The following is a 10,593-nucleotide window of genomic DNA, read 5'->3' on the forward strand; positions in this document are numbered from 1 at the left end:
CTTGCGTGTCCCTGGAATCAAGGGGAAAAGAGAGGCTGTGATGCATGAGAAATAGGAATTGCCTGTGCTGGATGAGAGCCATCTGCTCGAGTATCCTGCATGAGCCTAGCCAGAGAAAGACATTGCAGAGGAAGGGCATGTGCAACTCCCCTTTTCGTGATTTCCTTTAGAAGCCCTGGAGTGTATATTTCAGCCCTTAGCCTCTTCCCTGGAACTTGAGTTAATGTCTGTTTGCTTTTTGTATCTATACAATGAGAAATACTCCCGTTAGTCATTACAAAATGACTTTCTTTGTTTCAAGACTGTTACAGTGTGGCAACAACCCCACTCCCCCCAGTGGTTTTCAGGTTGCCTGTCTGCTAAGCAATTCTTGCAGCTGCCCTGTGCAGGGGGCCTGTGGCGAGGAAGTGTCCGTATCTGATGTATTTTATTTTGCTTCTCTCCTACAGTTTTCATCTGAACAGCAGCAGATTGCTTCCACCATGCCCATCAGCTTCCCCCTTCCTGCACCCTGTAGCATGGCTGCATGTGCTCTGCCACCCAGCTGCTCCCTATCTCTGATCAGCAACAGCCCAGAGAATGACGTACATTGAAAATAGGGCCTGTTGTTTTATAGCCCGTGCCAACAAAGCCATGTTACAGCAAACGAACGTGAGTCATTGAATTGGAGTTGGGAGTGTCCTTGAGACATTCCATTTATAACTTGACTAGGTATTAGCGGATTTTCTTTCTTTTCAGAACAAGTGCTGTGTACATCCATTGCTACCATCTCCCAGCTCCTTTAATGTATAACAAATCAGCCAGTGGCAGGGAGAGTTTACCTTGGGGGGTGTCTGAGGTGAAGAGAGCAAAAGTAATCTCTTAAGTGCAGGAACGCCCTGGGCACTTTAAACCACAGCGTTAGAACAGGAGTCTCAAGTGCACATTAGTAATGCTTTTGCCCTTTGCTCTTTGGAGGGGTGATTTGCTCTGCAAATACTTTATGAATCTCATGAGACTGTGGCATTATGTTATTCTTCAAAGGTGTCCTCTAGTAAATACCCGTTGCATTACAGTATGGGCTTCTGCCACAACATATTAAATAATCGTGGATGAATGGTATCTTGTGACAGGATTTGTTCTGATAAATAAAGGTCTCTCAAGCCACACACACAAAAATGTTCACACAAACATCAATGTTATTTGAAACTGGTGAGAGTGTTAAGTGCCTCTTAAGTCTTTAAATGAACAGGGTAAATGAGGAAGTCATGAAAAGGCAGCGTTGTTTGAGTATATGTGTTGTGGAGCATCATCTTTTCTGTGAATAGTTAACAAATTGAACACAGCTGAACCTAATAAAATCTAGGTTTATGTGTCCACAGACCTTTGTTTGCTGTGTGGTGTCAGTCACTGTACTGAGACTAACCGTCTCAGGAGGCTGCCAGAGAGGGTTTCTCTTGAAGCATAGGGAGTTATGGTATGAAGTTTGTCGTCTGTCTGTTGCAAAGCAGAAATACAGAATTATGGTCCTGAATGTAAAAAAGAGTTTAGCTGCTTAGATCAGCCTCAGGTTACAGTGGGAATATCTGTGCTGCATGACTGTTAGATCTGACAGTTCTTTGCATACCCACATTCTGCCTTTGAGTTCAGCAACATGTTTTACTTAGGCACTCTAAATATCATACCATGGGAGGCTGCTGAAGAGGACTCATCTTCTGTTTTCCCCTGCCTTTTGCTCACTATTTACAGTACATTGTTCTTTAGGGTTTATGGCAGCTGTCTCTTGGTGCCACATTGCAAGGGACGTTTGGGATAATTTCCTGCACAGTCACAACTTTCTGTGTGACAGGCAGAACTCTGGCCTCTGAGGTTAGACTGCTGACTCAATGGCGTCAAAGCCTCACATGAAGACTGGCCTGTTCATGTGGGCAACTCCGTGGGATCATCACTCAAATACAATCTAGCTGTGCAACGTGATGTGAATGAGAAGTAACTATCCTGCCATCACACCGAAGCTCTTAATAAAAATGCTTAGTGTACTACCAGTATAAACACAGTAGAAAAATTGTGGCTCTTCAGAAAAGGCCTATTTCTTGATGCTTTGCACTTTCAAATGCAGAAGCTCTCACTTTTTGTTCTTGGACTCATTCTGTATTCTTTACTTTTGGACCATTTGACTTTTCATGCTATGAAAAACATTTAGATGTCACTTAAACAGGTTTCACACCCCAGATAGCAGATGATTTAAAGGCATTGTCACTCAGACTTTTCTGTCATACAAATCTTTACTCAATCAAGTGGCCCCACTGAGTTTGATGGGAGCATGCATAAAATCTTTTTTGTTGATCAGATGTTAAATGTGTTTTTCACTTCAAATGTTTACTTTTCATTTTACACTCGTTACATTTGAAGCTTATGATGTAGAAGCCTTAGGGACTGCAAAATTTTTCATAGGTATGCAGAGCTTTTTTTTTTCTTTTTTTTTTAAAAGAAAAGCACAAAGAGAAGTTTATAGCTGAGAGAAAACTACTGAGGTTGAAATTTCACTGGTTAGAGAAGCCATGTGTCTTTTCACTTTTAATTCCAGCCTGCAGATAGTTGAATGTCTGTCTTAGACTGCTTTTTCAAACATGCCTGTTACCACAGAAGGGAATACATTGTAATTCTCTGTCAGCATTTAACCTGTTTTGCATTGGCTAAATTGTAGTTTGCATAGGCTAAGTAGGTTTTGCATAGTAGATGGTACATTTTTCTCATAACCTTTTTCTTTTATAAAGCTAATTACATAAGTTTGGAAAGCTCGGCCTCATACTGCGGGTTGTTTTTTGTTTTTAGTGTAGCTGAGACAGTAATTGGATTGGCTTACATCTGTGATTGAGTAGTTTTGCAACCATATAATCCTACCTTGACTTGAAGTGTGCTATTTCATCTGTGGGTTGTTTAATTTTCTCTATGCTGTTGTAATTAAATGAAGTGGATGTTACGTGCATTTAAATATTAGTGAGAAACAGAGTAATAGAATGTTGTCAATTATGCAGGTTTTAAATCATGAACAGATGTGCCTGACATTCATCACTGTATTGAACAATATAGCTATAGGACATGCTGATAATAGGTGTAGATGTGAGTGTTGCTGAAGCTCCTTTTTCGTACTTAGCCAAATGTCTATTCTTTATTTAGATCCAATTGTAGTCTGTATTCTTCTTTCACTTTTGTTAATGTAAATCAGGATTAATTTTTCTTAAAGTGAGGTCTTATATTTTTGCAAAGATCTGATCCCAAGCAACTTGAATCTGTACCATTTTCAGTGGGTAAGGAACGAGTAATCAGGTAATGCAGAAGTGGAGAATCAGGCTTGCAGGCTGTGACAAAGATGATTTCACATCTATGTGCTTGAACAGCTTAAGGTTTAATGAGGAGCTTTTTAAATAGCAGGGTTGTTTAAGAAAAATATGAGCAGTTTTGTTGAAACTTTTAAGAAAAGTAAATGATGAAAGTGAATATGAAAGCTACAAAATATCTGCTCACACACTTCAAATTACCTATTATATGTTTTCAGTTTTCTGTTCTTGATGTGAAGGTGTAAAAATGATGTTTAGCATTCACAACTCAACAGATAATAAATAATCTTTGAAACATTCCTTAAAGGAAATGATGATAGATACTATTGACTCACTTAACAGGAGAATTGTGGTGGGGAAGACGATGATTTAACCAAGGTCTAAAATGGCTTAGTAGCAGTGCTGGTACTGTAAGTTAGTGTGTCTTAGACAACTGTCATATAGACTTTAGTAATATTTATAGCTTATCCGTTTTCCACCCTTCTTGACCTATTTATTATTTATTTTGGTTGGAGTTGGTTTGTTCTGTTCATCTGCATTGCTGTTGTTATTTTTATTTGTTTGTTTTTGCTCAAGGTCTGGGTGGAAATGCAATCAGACAACCTGGGAGAATTTTATGAAGGTCTGGTCTCATCACTGCGATGTCTCTTGCAGTGAAACAAGTTGCTTTACTCTATGCTGTGGTGATAAAGCTAGCAGGTTACCCCAATAAACGAGGTCAAAACTATAGAATAGTAACTTATGAAGTAAGTGTCTTGGGCAATGTTCTGTTGACACTAAGCAGCATTAGATGCGAGGAATCCTGTATTTTCCTAGCCTGACTGGAGTTTGGCCTGCAGAAAAGAATTTACACTGATTTCTGTATTCAGATACTAAGAACAAAAGTGCTCAGAATGATAAGAGTTTTTTAGTTTGTGATCTTTCCTGATAGTATGGCAGTTTAACCACAGTTATGTAGAAATCAATTTTTTTTTTTTTTTTAATCTTAAATTCTTAAATCACTGACACTTAATGCACTGTTAGTCTGTCTTCTGCAGATTCCCCCAGCAAGTTTTGGCTAACTTTACCAATGAGACCGTGTCTGAAAACAGGTTAAATAGGATGGGTTAGACCCAGTAGTTGTCTGAGTGAGTCTGTATCATGAGTTTGTGCATCATCATGCAAAATCGTGTGAATATAAATCCATAGAAAACTGACTGCATTAGCTCCTGTGCTCCCAGAACTTACTGGTTGGTTTAGAAGCTATGTAATGGCAGTCACGTGGGCAGCAGTGGTCTCTCAAACTCCCTCAGCACTGAAAGAACTCTTCTGCAATGGAAATAGTTTCTCTTGTGGAACATGGAGTACCTTTAAAATGCTCCTAGAAAAGCAACATTTTGTATTTTTAAGTTAAAATGTAAACCTGACTGCTTGCCTAATCGCTCTCAGTGAATCCAACAGAAACTGCAGGTAGTGATGACTCACTGCAGTTGTTATCAAGGCACATGGGCAGAGCTCTGTGTTGCCAGCCCTTGCTAACTGGGCAGTATCTGTAAGTATTGGAAAGTTCCTATATGAAAGGATTGTCCTGTGGCACTGCTGAGCTTTTTGTAACATGCTTTTTTGATAGTGTCTGTGAGCAGTTTGTGACACTGAACCTGTCTCTCTATTGTGATCCGTTATATTCATCTAGCATATGTGAGTTACATTCTAGTCTCTCTGAACTTTAACAGAAATTTTTAACATGGCATATGCAACCTTGGTTATGTGGTCAGGGTGAGATTCCCTACTCACATCAAAAGACCTTAATATACCTTAGCTCCCGATGGAGTTGTTAAAATTTTCTTGCTCCTGTAGAGGACGAATGTCACGTGAATGGATATTTTCAGTGCTATTTAAGCTTCTAGAAATTCAGATGGTGTTTTGTGGGGTTTTCAGAATTGTAAATCTCACTAATCTTCAGCAAAGCAAATGAGAATTAGGTACACAGTGACATCTTCTGAAGCATTGTCTACATTGTAGAACATCTGTTCAAAAAGTTATTCAACAAATCCAGCTCCAATTCTCCGTTTATACATGTCTTGGAAGTTTGCTGTTGTCTTTGGCAGGAATGAACTGTGAAGAGGCAGTAACTGGCATCTGACATGAGTCTTCAGTCCATTCTATAGAACTGATGGAAAGAAGCTTAAAAATGTAGTCCTTAAAGCTTACACTGCAATTGATTACTGTGTAAAATGTCCAGGACTTCAGGGGAGTTGGACTCAATGATCCTTGTGAGTCCCTTCTAACTTGGGGTATTCTGTGACTTAATTATCACTCAGTGGTATTTTGTATTTTATTATATAAATGTCCACAATGAGTGGTCTGCATAGCTTGTTTGGTTGTTGGAAACTTGTTTATATAATTCTGATGTGAACTGTGGAGTACTCCTATACTGAAGAGATGTGTTTATCCTCTCTACAGGCCTTTCTTGTCTGTGGTATTCAGATCACATTTTCTAAGAAACTGCCATGGGAAGAAAACTGTCCTCTTCCCTCACTTACTCTTCAAAACCTGGAAAAAGTATTCTATTGTTTATGAAAGGTAAGTGCTCTGGATAACAACTGCCATCAGTGATAAAATAGGTGATGAATATTAACGGTTGTGTTTAACAGCAACAGCATAGGCCAAATTCTAACCATTTGAAGGTGAAATGAGAGCTTTGTCAGATCTCATGCTGTCTCACTGCTGACCACTAAAGATTTGTTAAGCATTCTTTGTTAGCATGTTTGAGAAGCCTTTGGTGGGCAGGATATGAATTAAACCTCAGCATGATCCCTTGTAGTCCCATTGTGAACCTTCGGATTTCTCTTGCTCTTGGGCAAAATGGCTTCTATTTCATCTGAGGCTGAGGAGTGCAGATTTGGATGTCACTATGACCATGTACCAAGATTGCTGAGAAGCCTGTAAGCCTTTAAGCAGCGTGACATGGAAAGATAAAGCACAAAATGGATGTGTGTATGAAGGGAATGCACCGTGTTTTGTGCATTCCAGGAGCAGCCTCAGTAAAGGCTGGAATTTTAATTCTCATCTGATAACATTCCACAAAGACAACTTGCATTCCCTTCCTGCCTCCCCCTCATAAGAGATTTCTTTTGGCTTATTATTATTTTGGCTTGTTATTATTCTGCCTTGGCTATCAAGTAACTGTTGGAGTGCCAACCTCATAAAAGATTAGCTTGGGTGCTTTTTGTTTAGTTCATAATTTGGATTCCCTGGGATCCTTTGCTGTCAAGTGTTTTCTCTTATTGCCATTGTTAGCGATGTAACTGCTTAGGTATTGTTCTAAATCAAGATCAGAAACACCACCAGGTACATCAGTATCTCTTTAAGTTTCCCTCTACTACCTCCCCTCCCCCCAACCCCTTCAAACACACCCCTGTTTGTACAGTACAAGGCCATTAGAAAGGCAGGAAAGAGGAGAGGCGGTGAGTCATGTTAATTTCTTAACAGCACAATTAAAACACAAAGCCCCACCTATCTTAGCAGGAACAATGATCTTGGTCTGTACACCTGCTGTACAGTATTTCTGTGTTTATTCCAGATTTTTAATTCTGAATATAAGTGTGGAAAGTAGGCTGCTGTTTCAGGAATTTGAATTAAGAAAATGTAGTTTTTGGAGCTGAGACATAGGTGTGAGGTCAGGAGAACCAGATCTAGTACACTGTAGTCAACTGCTCATTTCTGGGTTACAAGCTCTATACAAAGAGATGCAGAAGTATGTCTGTGGGTCTGCCAGCATTGATGATGTCCCACTTAAACTCCAACTGATGGTTTTGTAGCTAATATCATAAAACAGAGAATAACTACTTCAAATGAGGGTGCCTTTTTCTTTCCTTCTCACTCTATTTTTAGTAATTCCAGTGATAATAACTGCATGTTTTTTTTACAATAGCTTCTGTTTAGCACTATTGAACAAAGGTGTCAACTTGGGAATCCAACTGGTAGTATTTTCTTTGTTTCTGTCTATGATAAGAATCAGCCTTCCTTTTAGTTGATAGTCATGTTTTTTAGAAAATCAGGTTTGTTTGTACAGTGACAGCTGTAAGAAGCAGAGCAAAACACATGCAACCTAACAGTGATTTCCATAACTTTTCTACTTTTCTGATTCTAGACAGCTTCCATATCTAGGGAGATTTACAGGATGTAGACAGTATCTCACGTATGACAAGTCATCAGAGTTGTGCCCCACGTCGTGTACCTGGCACACCTCTTACACCTGAACTGTCCCTGGGATCCTGGGAAACTGCCAGCACATTGCTCTTGATGTGACTTCAGGATTTTCAGGCCCCCTTATCTTGGGTATATGTGCTAAGGTATGGGTAAGAATCTTTCCTCATAACTTTAATTAGTTCCTAACATAAATTAAACCCTCTGGAGATGCACGAAGAGATGCTCTGTGGAGATCTGAAAACTAATTAATGTGTAAGAGTTGGAGCTATTTTTCCTTCTTTGCTTTATTCTCTTAATATTGAGCACAGTTACAGACAGTATGCTAGAGGGAATGAAGACAAGTACTGCCACATACATCCCATGACTTGCTTGCAATGCTGGACTGTGCTCAGGACAGAAGGTAAAATTGCCATGTAGTGGTGGCATACAGGGTGATTTGGAGGGATCCTCCAGGGAGGAAGAGGAGCAAATAAAGCCTTTACTGTGTTTCTCTGTTTCTTGTGTCACCTCACTGCAGTAGGAACTACTTTCTTGCTATTCAAATTCAGTGTCAAATAACTCCTGAAGCTTTGTGAAAAGGACAAAGTTATTGCCCAGGTCGAGCGGAACTTGCAGACATCTCAGTCCCACCTCAGTATGTTTCCTGCAAAAATATAAATATAGTTGAAAATGCCTGAGATGAACTTTCACTTGAAGTGTGGTCCCTCTGTGCCATGTTGGCAGGATAAAAGGGTGTAGGCACATGGAATCTGTCCCTTAGGAAGACCATTTCCAGGAGGGCACCATATATTTTATTTCTATTGTTTCTTAGAAAAGATAATAGTTCTCTGCCAGTGTATCTGTCAGCCAGGGCTGTAATAGAGGCCACAGTGAAGGTGTTAGGAACTGTACATGCTCTGACAGCCTTCTGCTTGGAACACCCAGATCCAGTGCAGACCACAGCATGGTCTGTTTACAGCAGACAGGAGCCAAGCTGTTCCTGCACACGAGGAGCGCGGTGACTTAAAAATTCTTCCCTACACAAGCTTAAGAACAAAAGCACAGAGCAGTACAGCCAGTACGTGGGCTAGCTGCATAAAAGGTAGACCTGGGTTTCAGAAATAAGTTTATATGGTTATGCTAGTAAGGTTTTCTCATAGATACACCCTTGGTTTAAGAATCGCGTGTTTCCTTCTCCAACTGTGTTCAAATGCAGTGAAGCACCTGCTTTTCCTTCTGGTAAGGAGAAAGGATAGCTAGGGGAGGGCAGAGTTGCTGGTATAGGAAGGGGATGGGAACATTCTGAATGCTTTACTGGGAATTAGCAGATGCTCTGGGAGAAGTTTGAGGACCGAGGGATCTTTAACCTGAATTAATCTGAATTACCTTTTAGTCCAGCGTCTCGAGCAGTGCCTGAACACTAACTGAAATAAGCAACAAAGGTAATTTTTTAAAATACATATTTTTTAGTAGAGCTAGTTAAAAGCAAAGCCTCAATCAAAATCTTGAATTCCTTAGCTCAGTTCTACTTCAACATTATTTAATGCTCGTTTTGGGTACTACTTAGAATAGCAGTGAAGCAGACATTCTTTATGGTAGCTGTAGATCTACTTATGTGTTTTCCAAGAGCTAATGTAATAATATTAATACTTTTATGAGTCTCTTATTACCAACTTTAAGTCAAATTTCCTAATGATGTTGTTATTCTGGCTTCAGCAGTTTTCTTTTTCTCAGGGCCCCTTAAAGGGGTAGTGGAGATAGCAAGAATTCTTGTTTGGGTCATTTTGTTGGATAAGTGACTTGTTCTCAAAAATATTTACCAGCTTTCCTCATTTGTAATAGTCTAGATTTTGCTACATCAATTACTCTTACACTGCTGACAGCCTTACAACATACAGTTCAAACAGGTAAGTATACAAAACCTGTGCTTCAACTGATAAGAATTATACTACTCTCATTTCAGTTGGTGTTGTGATTCTTCCACCAGCTGATAAAAATGTGATTGTATTAAAAATACAGTTAGCAAAACATTACATTTAAAAGTGATTCTAAACAAAATCTCTGGGAATTTCTTTAACTATCTGCTTCTGTGAAAAACAAATTTATCATCTGCCTTTGTCTGTATGTAGCAAAAAGAGTTGCTGTGTCAAATAATGTAGTCGGTTGACCATGCAGTGCATATTCTTGCTCTGGACTCTCCAGCCGTTGTTAGTACAATTGCACTTTGGCAGTTGCTGGCTAGTGCGTGACCTAACAGATTAGATCAAAGAGGGGAATAAGATTCAACAGTGTGAAGAGCAGAGCCACAGTCAGACCTGTATGGGGAGATAGAAATTAATCTTTTGGGGTCACATTATCTGTTTGAACCTATTATACAGTCTTAATTCTAGTTGAGTTAGGGAGGGGGAAATTTTTTTTTATTTAAAGCTCGTAGCTCCTATTTGCAGAGATTCACTTTAGAGGCCAGTGTTGCAGCAGGATTTTTTTTTTTTTCTCAATGTATGATCTTTAATAAAGGCTCTGTGGAAGACCAGTTTAGGTGTTATTACCATTGCTTTGGGACGTATTGTACTGTTAACCAGCATCCTATGTAAGTGATTAATGTAGCGAGGATACAGCCAGGAAATAGAATTTGCAGAGAATGTGCTACTTCATCTCTAAAGGTGGAAGCTTTGTCACGCTCTGCAGGGATCCCCTTAAAGTTCAGTTTATTAATCCTCTTCTCCCATAATATTTTTTTCTTCTTTGAGTCTTGTTCTGGGGTGCTAACAAGAAGTGTTCTGATTTTGAAAGCATATTTAAGTTGCTGTCAGATTGATCTAAATGAAATGCAGTTGCTTTTAGTTGAAGATAGATCCATGGTTTTTCAGTTTGACATCTTAAGCAGTGAATTGATAACCCTGCTAAACTGACTTTAGTCAGGAAAATAAAAAAATGCTTTAAGTACAGAGCCACCTTCCATTTTCCATGTGTGCTTTTGTCCTCAGTGCTTCTGTGAAGAACAGTTAAACTAAATACTGAAATGCATCGGAAGTAGGAGAGTGTAGGAGCAGCTACTTTGTATTTTGCTCTGATGAAAACAAGTGGTGGTGTAATATTTGAT

General features: G+C 39.3%; 1 protein-coding gene across 3 annotated transcripts in view; it reads left to right on the forward strand.

Annotated features, from left to right (window-relative positions):
• TRPM1 (transient receptor potential cation channel subfamily M member 1) overlaps positions 1-10,593 on the forward strand; it is a 130,639-nt gene that overhangs the window by 26,095 nt on the left and 93,951 nt on the right. For all 3 annotated transcript variants that reach the window (XM_046899254.1, XM_040706834.2, XM_040706835.2), the window contains exons 2-3: positions 5,763-5,882; positions 7,453-7,654. The gene's annotated coding sequence lies outside the window, so the exon portion shown is untranslated. The remainder of the gene's footprint in view (positions 1-5,762; positions 5,883-7,452; positions 7,655-10,593) is intronic.

Source organism: Gallus gallus, chromosome 10 (genome assembly GCF_016699485.2).
Source record: "Gallus gallus isolate bGalGal1 chromosome 10, bGalGal1.mat.broiler.GRCg7b, whole genome shotgun sequence".
Taxonomy (NCBI): Eukaryota; Metazoa; Chordata; class Aves; order Galliformes; family Phasianidae; genus Gallus; species Gallus gallus.